Genomic DNA, 14,048 nt, shown 5'->3' on the forward strand with positions numbered 1-14,048 from the left:
GTAACATATTGAAACGGTACGTCAAGCACGTAAAATAATGCTAAAATACAATGTAAACATTTAACTAAGTAAAATCCTGCTTTCTAACGCAATGTTTATATTTCATTATGTTAAATATCTATTTTCTCTTGCTTTTTCGAAGGGCATTGACTTTGAAGATCTCTCTCCTCCCTTGGGTCAAAAACTAGAAATAAGTAAAAGCTCCTCTTAGTCTGAAGAACAAGAATATTAAAAAAACAGACGATATAAAAAGTGAAATCAGGTCAAAAAGTGAAGTAACAGGGGCTACTTTGTAGCGTGAGATTTGATTGAAACTTGGTAAAACAACCCAACCTCTTACAAATGGGGTTTCACAAAGAAACGCAGCTTTCCGGGGTAATTAGAAGATAACATGTTACCTAAAGGTCGGATGCCAGTCTTGGGATTGCTACTTGATTTATATTAGACATATTGTACCAGGTAAAGAAGGGAACTTAGATAAATAGAAGAAACCAACGGACGAGCCGTATGCAATACAAAAACTTCACGTGCCTCCCATTAGGCACAATATAGCGTAGGACATTAAAGTAACCGCCTCGTAACTACATCGCATTGTAAAAACCAGTGAATAAACAAAAATAGGCCACCAATACTGTTCGACCTTGAATCGTGCTTAGATAGCACTCCTACGTGTGACCCAACCAACTGAAAATAAAACAAATACACGACCGTTTTATGAACATAAATTTACAGTGGGAAAATAAACCTTTTAAGGAAAGACCGCAAGTTTGTTACAAAGTGAGCCGAGCTTTAGAATTGAGATTGCATTTTATAATGCTTCCGTGAAAACTATACTCCCCCATTTCGTTGCTCCTGGTATTTTTTTTTTGTTTTTTTTACGCGTTTTTTCTTGGCAGCCAGTTACCAACGAACATCATGTGTTTGTATGCGTACAAGGACTGATTGGTTATATACGCGAAGCTCTGAAGATAGCATTGTTTAGTTGTTCCTGCAAAGTCCAACCCCTCAAAAAGGTTAGGCGACAGGTGAGTGTTTACGCCACGTTTCAAACTAAAAAAAAAACACGCAAACCCGCGCCTAGTGATATGCGGCTCAATTGAACAGATTAAAGTCTGGTAGAGGCGAGAACATCACAAAAACATATGGCACTCTTGATTTACTCCGTGCACCTCGGAGTGTACAAGTTATGACGCTAGCTGATCATAAACGAACACTTCGGAAATTATGAATAAATAAAAGTGGAGGCAGAGCAGCTAACTACCAGTTCACAAGTGTTTAAGAGAGATGTATAGCTCTTCCTTCCTTTCAGCTGGCACGATAAATGGTGCATGAAGTTGCTGAGCTGTTGACCTTCAGTGAAGTGAACCGCCACTATGGTCGAGCTACAGCCGCCCCAAGGATTAAGACTATTGGAGGACACAGCGAATGATTCAAATCGCTTCAATCCGCGCACCTGACTTTACGTCCGCGTAAAAGAAACCGATAAGGGGAGATCAAAGTCGTAAAAGGTGACTTTATTTTTTTATTTCGCAAGTTGACGTCTAGAGAACGTTCAACTCAGCTGAATCTGAAAAGTGTGACTGAACTGATCCCGATGAAATTCGATGAGTACTGCATCCTAAAGTGCAGCAAATCTTTCGAGCCATATGATTTTTGACAATGACTGCAGACAAAATGTTAATGTTTTGAAATACTTTTACAGACCCGATACAGAAGGCCAAATATTGTAAAATCAGGGTATTAACTCAGTTAATTATTCAATGCCAAACTGTGTGCGGTATACACTGCAACACACTCTAAGAAAATCTATTGATGGGGGAAGTAGAACTAGCGCCTAATATAGCCTTTTACATTTGAGTACATATGAGGTATCCTGAAAATCAGAACAAGTTCTGGAAAATCGCAGATGTGTTTGTGGGGACAATGGCTTGCACGGACAAAAGTTTTCGCTTAAGACGCAGGTATCAGTAATCCAACTTTGCACATAAGACTTGAAAAGGCCTAAGGTTTGGCAACCCATTCTACAACCGCGGCAATTCGACCTCTAGACTGCAGCCCGCAGAAGCAAGAAGATGAACGCCGAGAGCGTCGTTTAAATAAATATTAGTCACTACTGTATAATGAAGACGACACCTTCCAGATTCTGTCAATCGATGGTCGCAAAATAGAATACGAGCGTGATACGGCCGAGATGGGGACAATATAGCAGGTAGCGACGTTCAGAAAAAAACACACAAATCTTCTACTGAAGTCATCGCAGACACGACACCTTTACGACGAAGGTTCAGAGATATACTGCACTGCAGACCATAATTTATGAAGTCTTGTGACACAAGTACCACGCACATGGGGCGATTTTTTGTTTTTAGCGAACAAGCAAAAAACGTAGAGAGCTAAGATTGTTCAACGACCAACATTAGGTATTCCCAACATTAGGTATTCCCTGTGAAACAGATCCTACCTACGCACCATGTACTTCGACGTTCTTTCCACCGAACGCGCTAACTCAAACTTGCATATAGACCTTTGGCTGGGTTACAATACTCCCCTTATATTATACTTGCAGCGAGACTAACCATACCTGATCGGAAATTCCATCCTTATGCTCAATACGAAAATAATAAATAAAAAAAAACCTCCGAAATAAAAGAGCCCTCTTTTAAATTCGTGTTCGCAATATCAGTCAGCACCAAGATAAACCATTTTCATTTATCAAGGCTTAAAAAGGTAAAGGGGAACACTTTTTCCGGTCCCAGTAATTCAGTTTAGATGTTAATGGGAATTACGTCGCAAGTTAACGTCTGTTTTGCATATAAACCTAAAAAAATAACATCATTTTAGCCAATAAAATATTTGATAAGATTTGAATGCCTAAATTATTTTAAATTCGATTTTTTTGTAGATATGTATTTTATTCGTACCTTTCCACAATATTTGTACCTTTTTCACCAATGACAGAGAACTCAGCGAGACAAAGTTTAAGAGCGCTTTTGAAAGAGTGAAGAAAGCCTCTCGCGCCATTTTTTTTTCTTTTATGTAGAAAGCACGGGACCCCATGCACTGCACCACGACTGAATCATAGCGAGTGCACAAGAGGTGGCGCAGGCTAGTATCCGGAAAAATTTACATCCATTGGCAGTTACGAAAGGGCGCGAGGGGCTACGTTTTGAATTTTACATATATTTGCACCAGGTCAATAACGGAGAATTCACATTCCGGCGAAGACTTGGCGTTGATATTATAGGGATAGGTTGTTGGCTTCGCTAACTTAACGTTAGTTATCCCGTATAACGAATGCCTACATTTTCACACTAACAAAAATCGATATTTTTAAATATAATACAGGATGACTTATCTTAATATGTACTTTTTATATGCTTCTATTTTAAAACTAAAACATAATGCGCTATTTTTTTTAGATATTAATTCGATTTTAGACAACGAATGCTGTGAACGAAGTTGAAAAGCTCATAACTATAGTGATGACATGCTACTTATACATGATATAAAGTTCAGTTTGCACTCTATTTTTCTAGATCAAAACGTTTCTCACGTTTGAAAATCTAGGACTCAAGCATTTAACGAAATACTAAGACCTGGTGAAGAGCTGTCCTCACACTTATGGTTGTAATATTGATAGATATAAATTTCGCAGGTACGCATTAGTTCTACAGTACAACAGGAAACTGCGAACGCTTTTGTATTTTATTGTGATCATTTTAATGCTGAACAAAGCACAGCCCATTGCCTATATACTTCAGTCGCAGTTCGTGCCTGCCTTTGTTGTTACGCAGCATTTATTATAAATACTCAATTTTTTTTCCTTTGTCTCCTGATCAGAGTTTTAATACGTAAATTCTTTGACCAATCGAGCTCATGGATATGGTAATTATTGTTAAGAGGTTTATAAACAAGATTACACTAAAGGTTTCACTTCGCGAACTCTCTCGCAGCATCTTTATTTAACATTGCATTGGAAATCAGCAATCACTTTTTGAGATTGTCAGCGTAAGTCGAGAGAGCTACATAAAAATGACCAGCTTATTTTGTTTTTATGAAGTTCGTTTTAGGCATAACCATATTATTCTATCAAAAAATGTGTTTTTATGTTGAAGCCAAGTAGATAAGCGAGTATTTCAGTGTCAGTTTATTCTGTATATTGTTGCTTAACTGATTGTAATACGAAAATGTGCGTTCAAAGGGTTACCTCACGTTTCTCACTACTTCCACACAAAAACTTACAGAACAAGTTTAAAACAAAAATTTGAGCGAATGAGCTAGGGTATAATATCTTGGTGTCTTGCGTGAAGATATAAGAGCTGCATTTATATACACTGAATTGGGATCGTTTTGAAACTAGTCAGTTGTTGTGGCCCATTCAGTATCTGGTAGGTGCAACGTCAGCACTGATATATTTTTATTTCGAATATGTGAATGTGACTATATATACCATAATTCTATTGAAAAAAAATATTCTTGCGAAATTGTTTGAAGTTGTACTCATTTCTGGCTGGTGAAAAGTGAGATTCAAATCTATAAACAACACAACTCGTGGCTGTGAAGAAGATTCAATATCAGCAGTCACCCACTTTACATTCGTTAGAGCCATCCTGGATCTTAAAATACCTTTACTAATTGTGATTAAGTAAGAAAGCTTCTGAATGTTTTGTCTTTAATTGTTTGAAAAGATTAAACACTATTGCACTCTAAGAAAAGCCCGTGCGTCTACCTTCCCACACAACATTCGAAGAGCCAATCACCGCAACTTACGGAGGCAGTTCACCAAATGACGATGCCGAAACCTATGTTTAGTCCAAAAAAAACGCAGTCTGAGTTGGGACATTAAGCAATGCAAAACGTCATGCTTGCATTGCTTAATGTCACAACTCCGACTGCGTTTTTGGTCTAAACATGGGTTTCGGCCTTGTCCTTCGCTGAGCTGCCTCCGTAAGTTGCGGCGATTGGCTCTCCAAGCGTTATGCGCGAAAGTAGACGCACAGGTTTTTTTAGAGTGTAGGGGTAAAAAGATAAAAGACGATCACAATTTCCTATAACGCCGAATTAGAGCGCAACTTTTGAGGAGGAGGGGAGGGCACTGAGAGGAGGGTGTGCCCCTTCTCCTCATCCGTACCCTCTCCTCTTCTTCCCGTGCTCCTCCCCTCCTTTCCTTCTCTCCTGCTCCTCTCTTGAGGTATTCCGGTTTTGCGATATACCGTGCTAAACAATATATAAATTGACTTAGCTAACATTATTCGCAATAAACCTAAAAAGGTCTGGGAGGTATTTAATCCAAACACGTCTAAACCTATGCAATTAATGAGTGATGAACGGTAGCCATTATCGGATGAAGCAAGCGTGAACAGCCTTAACCACTATTTTACCTCAGTCTTTAACACAGATGACCACAGTAGCATGCCTCACCTTAACAACGCATATGACACTCCCTAGGCTGTCATTGAAATAACGCATTCAGGTATCATAAACTCTATAGAAAGGTTGCAGTTGTCTTCCAGTTCTGGGGACGACAAAATTAACTCCAAATTACTGAACAACACTAAATTACACTCAGGTCGTTTTCTGTTAATTATCTTCCAACAATCTTTGTCTTTTCGCGACCTCCAACAAGATTGGAAAATTGGCAGAGTGGTTCCCCATACACAAATTGGGGGATCGAACTTTGTCATCAAATTTCGCCCTATATCTCTATACAGTGACCCGTGCAAACCACTTGAGCACACAATATATTCATATGTCATGAACCATTTCGAAAATAACCTTATTCTTTTTTCAAACGAGCACGAGTTCAGACTCATATTCATATTCTTGCGAAACACAACTAGTACAACTTGTTCATGAAATGCACAGTAACATCGATAGTAACATACAGACAGATTGATTTTTCTAAGGTATTTGATAAGGTATCCCATAGTTTACTCATGCTCAAGCTAAATCAACTTCACATTCATCCACTCGTAACATCATGGACAGAACAATGTTTAACCAATCTTACTCAGCATACTGTGGTTAAGAATCAGTCGTCAGCTTGTTCTCCTGTATCATCCAGAGTCCCCCATGGGTAGTGCTCTCGGGCCTCTGTTTTTTTTTTTTTTTTTTAACATTTGTAAATGATTTACCAGATCACATAACATCCTGTATTCAACTTTTTGCTAATGACTTCGTAATTTACCGATCTGTATCTAACCTGAACGATAACGTAGCTCTACAAGCTGAGCTTAACCTAATAGTCGAATGGAGTGAACAGTGGAAAATGATAACTTCTCTAAAACAAATCTTGTTTCCTACACGCGTGCTAATAGTCCTTTTTTTTTGCTTGCACTATGTGCAGCCAGTTAATTACCAAGTGTCCACCTTACAAATATCTTGACGTTCACTTATCTGACGATCTCTCATGGAACACGCATGCAACACATGTGCCGTCTAATGCTAACCGCTCTCTTGGCTATCTTCGACGGAATCTAAAACTTGCACCTTCATCAGTCAAAAAACTAGCCTACACTACTCTCGTAAGATCGCAACTTGAATACCCGTCATCCATCTGGTCCCCTTGGCAACATTCATTGATGGCAAACATAGAGGCACTTCAAAATCGTGCAATCAGATTTTTTTTTTTTTAGATTACTCACGGGACACCAGTATCACTTTTTTACGAAGCTTAAAAATGCTTTGAGTGTTTATTTTTTTCTCCTGTTATTGCTTTATATAGCACTATTCTCCGGCATGTAACCCACTTTTTGTTTGTTCCGTTATATAATGTTTTTTTCACCGAGTACCGCCTACCTTATGCAATGCCCGTAAGGGCCTTCAAGGCTTAATAAATTATGAAAATAAATGATGCATATACATACGTATATGCAGGTATTATTTTTTTTTTTTTTTTAATTTAGCAGAATTTTTAAAGAAAAGTCGCGAAACTTACACTAATGCGGTTTGTGCACGTGAGTCATACGGCCTGGGGGACATAGTATAGGGGACCAATCGTAACGATCAGTGGAATAACTAATTAAGATTGGTTAATTACCTTTTAGTTAATGAAAATAGACATAGGGTTACCATTAAAAACTTGCTCAGCGCCATTGAAAACCACTGAATCAACCTTCTTGAGAAGGATATAAAGCAGGGGCAGTATATTACAGCGTTCCGTAAAAACGCTCAACCTGGACGCGTTTCTAGGTTTCGATCGCTTATCAGAGCGTATCTCTGCTCCCGCGGTCCAGCTCCCCAGTGGCTGAGACACGCAACGCACGTGTGCCCGACTTCCCTCCATGCTACGAGGAAGGCGAGAGGGTGGCTTCGCGCCGCAACCACCGGGGGGCAAGACCTCGGGCGCAAAGATGCGCTCTAATAAGAAAGCGAAACCGAGAAACGCGTCTAAATTGAGCGTTCTTACGGAACGCCGTAATATACTGCCCCTGCGTTATACACTTCTAGAAATAGTTGATTTAGTGGTTTTCGATGACGATGAGGAAGTTTCTAATTGAAACCATGTCACGATCGAGTTCGGTGCCTACGGAAGGTCATCACCAAGACATAAGAGTAGGGAGGGAGGGGGCGGGGGGGGCGTTCGATGCCCGGCGTAGCCGGTGAGCAAAATCAGAGAGTGAGACGGAGCAAAATAATTTGATGTCCTAGTTGGTTAAAATAGTACACACAATTAGCGCTTTGTCCTGTCTTCTCTTTCTTTCTTGTGATCGTCCCGAGTCGCGCTAATTGTGTGTACAATGAAACGGAGGCGTATTATCGGTTGACAATAACAAAACAGTGTTTATAGGCTCGAAACGAATGTACATTTTACAAGGCAGCGATACTACAATCGAAAAACATATCGAGTTAAGCACAGAGAATTACGTTACACATTGAGTGAAGTATGCGTCTGCAAAGATTAAGACGAAAAAAAAAAAAGTCCAATCGACAACAGTCGGAAAGAAACTTCAGCATGGGAGCAACATACAGTTGACCGGGGAGAGCGACGACAGTCAATCCTCAGAGACGCCACAAGTATAGCGGCCCTTGAGGCGGTCTTTCCGGGGCAGCAGGTGGTCGTTCTCAGAGATGCGTTGCGGCGGCTCGGGTTCCCGGGAGTACGCGGCGGCGGCTTCACCCTGAAGACGGGCCGAAGCTGGGGCCTAGTCGGCTTCTTTTTAACGACAACGGGCGCTCACAGCCGAGCCACTCGCGGACGCTTGTTCACGCACGGGGTCGGAGTCGAAACAGCACAAACCTAAAGCGCACAAAGGTATTCACACAAAAAGGAAGGACCGCGTGGACGCGGCACCCTCGACACCGCATGGCCGCCATGTTGAAGTTAGAAAAAGTAAAACATAGCTGAAACAAGAGGCCTCTTCGCCAACAACTTCTGTCCTACTAAGGGTGACCTTGCAGGGGAGAAACGTTTACCAATACACAAATGGAGTTTAAGACTTTAGACAAAGTAGGGGTGCTTTTAAGGTTGGAAAAAGTGAGGAAGAGACAAAACATGTTTCACGTACACCCCCGCTCGCGAACCGCGAGGGGCTTGAACTAACTAGGAAGAAATAAACAAAACGAAAATAACGCGCATTTACCCGTGCTTTTGCAGTGACCGAACTACCGACAGAAATACATACAGGCTACGAGGAGAAAATATGTTTACGGAAACGAAAACGCGTTATCTTTAAATGAACGTAATAAAAACAAATTACAGGGTGCCGCTATTTTTGTGACATACCATACGCCGATTTTCATTAATTTAAAAGTTAAGTAACGAGTTCTAATTAATTAGCCGAGTAATCGTTACGATTAGCCCCCTATACTTTGTTGCCCTGGCCGTATAACTCACCTGCACAAACCGCATAAGTGTAACTTGCACGGCATTTTTTAAACAGTTTTTTTTTTCTCTCTCACCGCTCGTCCCGAGAAAGGAAATGTAGTTCTGACATTTTGAAGATCCGCTGCCCATGAAACGACTTTTGGGCTGGAATAAATCAATTGATATTGGGATTTTACTAATAGCGCATAGTTCAGTGGGCCAGAAGAAAAAAGGTAGAAAGTCAAAAGCCTGACTTTCGGCGCGAAAATTTGAAAACACTGCGGACTATATCGTACCTCCTTCCCTTCGCAAGCTCTCTGCCTTTTCACTGGGATACACACGCGTACCCCGCAGCGCGGACCCCAAACGCATGTCAGACGACGCCGGAGCTCACTTATTCCCTTCAACAGGCCTAAGCTGGCATTGTGTTGGAAGCTACACGCTTGCCGGACCAATCAGCCGCCTCCCTTTCATCACGTGACCTCATTCTCTGCGCGTGGGTACGCGCGAAGGAGCGTGATTACGTGGCAAGTCTGGCTGGCCCAACGAGCACGTAGCTTTCACAGCACTGCCAGTCCCGGGATGAATGGGGTGGGGAAGCAACTTTTGTCTGAATTTTGAGCGAAGGGCTAATCTTCTAGGGGAAGAATTGGTGTGTCCGGATTACACAAACGAGAGTCCGAGCAAAAGGAGACTCCCTCTTTCCGTCTCCTTGAACTGTTTGGTAGAATGCGCGATTTATGAGTTGAGGAGAAAAGTTAAAGAGGAAAAAGTTAGAAAAGCGTTTCATGACTCCTATAAGTTTTGCCGGTGCCAGGAAACAGGACAGCAGGATCAAGGCGGGAGAACGATAACGCATTAAAGTCAACACTTTGACGAAGCACGTGATACTCTCGATGACATCCTACTTGCTGTCGGCTCTGTTGAAGATTTCTCGGCGTTTTCGATTTACTCAGCATTAGTCTTGAGCGTGCACCCCGAGATGACACAGCAGAACAGCGAGTGCACGTCCCCCGGGCCCATGTGATGACTGGTATCAAGTTATTTTTTGTTTTGCACGAAATATTCGGTGAGTGCCGTGGGCGAAACATACAGAGCTACCGCGAGCATGCCGTTGTCGACCTTGGCGGCACACAATTTACCATCTTCGTCTGACGCGCCACAGATCGATGGGTACAGCACAGACCCGTACCTATGTCCCTTAGCGAAAACTAATACGTTTGAAATATACCGAATTCTAATTTGAGTGTATTTGAAATACAGTTCATAATTGTAAGTACACGAAAAATAGACCGAAAATGTAAACTTTTTTTTACTTAGTACTAAAACATACTCCTAAAAATCATTTTAAAATACCTTTACTTAAACTACATTTGAAGTTCCCTTCATGCGTTTTGAAATATGGAAATACTAAATTAATAGGAACAAAATACCTTTCAGATGTATTTCTTGAAATATTTATTTACTTCATGCAAAATATACTCCAACCCTAAAAAAATGGAGCAATCAAAACTACGTGCAGAATACTCTTAAAATACCTGAAAATCGTAAATACTGTTGTGTTATACTCTAAGTACCTTTTGACTGCAATACTTTGGTAATTTGACCTAAACTACCAAAATATTGAAAAGCTCCCCTTCTAGAAGTTCACTTCAAGCAGATATGGAGTACACTGAAGCGCCTAAATACAACATTTGATTAGTTTGTCAACTGAATTCCGCAGCATCGCACTGATAAATCAGCCCAGTTTATGTTATTGTTTCCTTTTTTCTATCAAGAACACACCTGATCAGTTCCTTGCACACCAATCACAAACGGGGTTCGGGAACTACAACCACAACATTTGCTGATGCTGGAAAGCTTCAGCAGGTGCTGTGAACAGATACGTTTGGCGTGGTTTTGTTAGCACAATGTTAGTTCACTGAACGTGTATACTCACCATTGTACGTGATGCGAATAGTGACTTTAATATAGTGACATTAACTACCATATTAAATAGTCTACTACTAAAAAGGAAAGGCAAAATAACTACTGTAAAATACTTATTTTTCGCGGGCTCAATATTTCGTGATTTAGGTCAAAGTTGGAGTTTTGGAATAATTCGCAAATTCTAGTTTTCGCGACGCGCTGGGATCGCAATATAGATTTTAATGTTTTTACATTTTGCCGGAATTGTTTACGGGACCTATTTTTCGGAATTGTAAGCGATTCGCGAACTTTGCGAGAATCAGGTCCTCACAAAAATACAGTCGTTTACAGTATTTTAAAGTGAAGAAACTGCCTTGATTGGCTTCGTCCTGAGTGGTGCTACGCAGAGATGCAATAACATGTATTTTATGAGCCGTTTGTATGGATATTGTTTTAGGGACTACGCCGAATTGTTATTAGTAGTACCAATGCTTTTTAGTAAGAGATATCGTCCACGAACTTCAAAACACTGTTTCCCCTTTGACAGACTCCCGAGAAGAAGATCGAATACTCGGAACCTTAATAAGCGCAGAGGTGGTCACCGAAAAAATGATTACCTTAAATATGTAGGCTATATAAGGCTCTAGAGCAGTGAACGGGACTGTGAATGGGCTGTTCAGTGCGTCATGGTGTTTGTGTTTGTGTTCGTTTCTAATGCTCAGTTTGCCTTCACAGGCAAACTGAGCTGACAAAATCGAAAGTAAAAAAAAATTGTGTAACCGGCTTTTAATGCACAAATGGCATCTTGAGTGTAAAGGGATAATATTTTTGGTATATCTAAAATATTTTTTGATTAGTATTTATAATGTATTTTGAATACCTTACGCGCGTATTTGAAATGCGGCCAAAATAATGCAGAATAAATACAAAATGAATATTCGTATTCAATATATTTCAACTTCGTGTGAAGTACGGTCTCTTTTTGCTAAGGGGATGGCTACCTGTATAACGAGTACACCACGTTTTCATATGCGCCTCTTTGAGATCTATGAATGGTGATATCACTTGCCTGCACAACGGGTAGCTGGCATCTCCCCTCTTCCTCCTCCTCTCCTCCTCCCTCCTCCCTGTCTGTCCTCCTACTCTTCTTCTCCTCCTCCCTTATCATTTCCTTCCCTCTTCCTCCTCCCTGCTCTCCCTTCCTCCTACTCCCCTCTTCATCCCCTCTTCCTCCTGACCCTCGTGCCGTAACATGCGACGTGATTTTGGGACGTTTCCCATAATACACTGAGGAATTAAGCCGACGGCAACGCCGCTCAAGCCGGAAACGAGCGCCTAAAGACGCATTCACACAGCGGAGAGACGCGCGTCGTGTGGTGAATTTTTTGCTTATTTTTGTATCGAAGAAATTTGCGTGCCGAGGAGGACGACGCAGCGAGACGACGCCTCGGAACCCAATTTTTCCCTCGACGCGTGCGCCTGAGCCAATCAGCGTGCGTCCGGACTTGACGCATCGCTCTTTTCCGGTTAGGATATGTTTTCGCTGTTTTTATTTTCGACCCACAATGAAAGCTTAGAGCCGGAGGGGTCGAGGGATTTGTGCACTCGCCAAACGTGGCTGGAAGCATTTCAGCGGGGATAGAAGCAAGCCGATTGGAACATCTGACTGTAAACAGTGTTTAATGGGCGTTTACGACGCCGTGAAAGTACTCTTCATCGTCTGCGCGAAAGCTGCCACTGAAGTTCGTGGTGTGTTCCGACCTCGAACTGTGCGGGAGCAAAAACTCCCAATGTGTTGTGTAGTCTTTGTGTGTACCCACAACTACGGAATACAACAGTTCTCCATCGAAAACAGTACCGCACATGCTGCGTGCAGTGTTAAAGGTACGGACGCGCCGGCGTGGCACCGTACTTTGGTTGCAGACAAACGCGGCAAAAGAGCACCTTCTGAAGCTGCCCGCTCGAGTCCGTGCCTTTCGCCAATGCTGCATATAACCGGAGTGTAAACGTATATATAATCATCGCCGTTGTCAATTCAGTGAAGACGGTTGCTTCCCACCGCATATGCAATCGCGAAGGCAAGGCAACAACAATCGTACGAAGCAGACGAATAAAAAAAATTCGTGTTCTCTCGACAAACGCGAGGTTCCCCGAGTAGACGCCACCGTCGGGTGGCCCTGTGTGACTGCTTCGTTTTTTTCGACGCCGGCGTTGACGTGAACAGCAACGCGCGTTTTTTTGTTTAGGGTGAACGCGCCTTAAGAGCTGCGCACTAAACGTAGTACACTAATTAAATAAACATCACCCACTTCGTAAACTATATGTGAGTGCTCACCTACTGCTAAAAAATAAAATAATGAACCCCGAGCCAGAATATGGTTTACTTATCCAATTAATTACCAGGCGATTTGTAAAGGCAAACTATATCGACCCTTTAGAGAGCTACTGATTTCAGTTTTATTTAGCAGAACATTAACCTAATGTGACATATTGTACCCTGGTGCTTAAATTTTACATATGAGAATTTAATTGATTTTATTGCAGAATTGTCACACTACCAACACTGAAGTTCACCATATATTGCGTAACATGCAGCTGGCGGCAACCGCTTGATTACTGACGTAAACGTAATATGTTGCTCTCTGAGCAAGACAAAAGAGCAGGAATTTCCTGTTTCAGAGCCTTGATATATAACTAGAATTAGGGTAATTAAGGTTATTAAGACAATGACATATGAATTATTTGTTGAATGCGGGTTCTTTGTAACCACTAAGATGATCTGTTAAAGTTATCGCACCTATGTCATTTTACATATTTTTGACGTAGAACTACGTTCTTCTTCGCACTTGGACAGGTGTGCAAAGTTGGGTGATGGAAGTAACGAAACCATGGTCTAAAAGTAACGTGACACAGATAACACCGGAGAGCCGACCGATTTCCATCGCCGCGCTCCCTGACGGCGCACCGTGCCTGCTGCCGAGAACCACGCAGTTAGGTATGCGCAGTAAACCATTTCAGATAACACTCTCACATTCCTTTACATTTACACACTCTCTGAAAGACCTTACGACCTTGACGTCATCCTCGAAATGGTCCTCGACGTCGTCCTAGAGGTCGTCCTTAAGGTCGTCTTAGAGGTTGTCCTAAAGATCGTCCTAGAGGCCGTCTTTGACCTCGTCCTTTAGGACACCTTCATCGATGTCGTCCTCAACGTCGTCCTCGACGTCGTCTTTGACGTCGTCCTTGGAATGTTTCTCGCCAATGCTGTCGCAGTTCACAGATAACCAACAATAGTGGTTTCTGCAGCAATCTCTTTTTTTGCTGTATTGTTCAT

Source organism: Ixodes scapularis, unplaced genomic scaffold (assembly GCF_016920785.2).
Source record: "Ixodes scapularis isolate PalLabHiFi unplaced genomic scaffold, ASM1692078v2 PGA_scaffold0__279_contigs__length_252992795, whole genome shotgun sequence".
NCBI lineage: Eukaryota > Metazoa > Arthropoda > Arachnida > Ixodida > Ixodidae > Ixodes > Ixodes scapularis.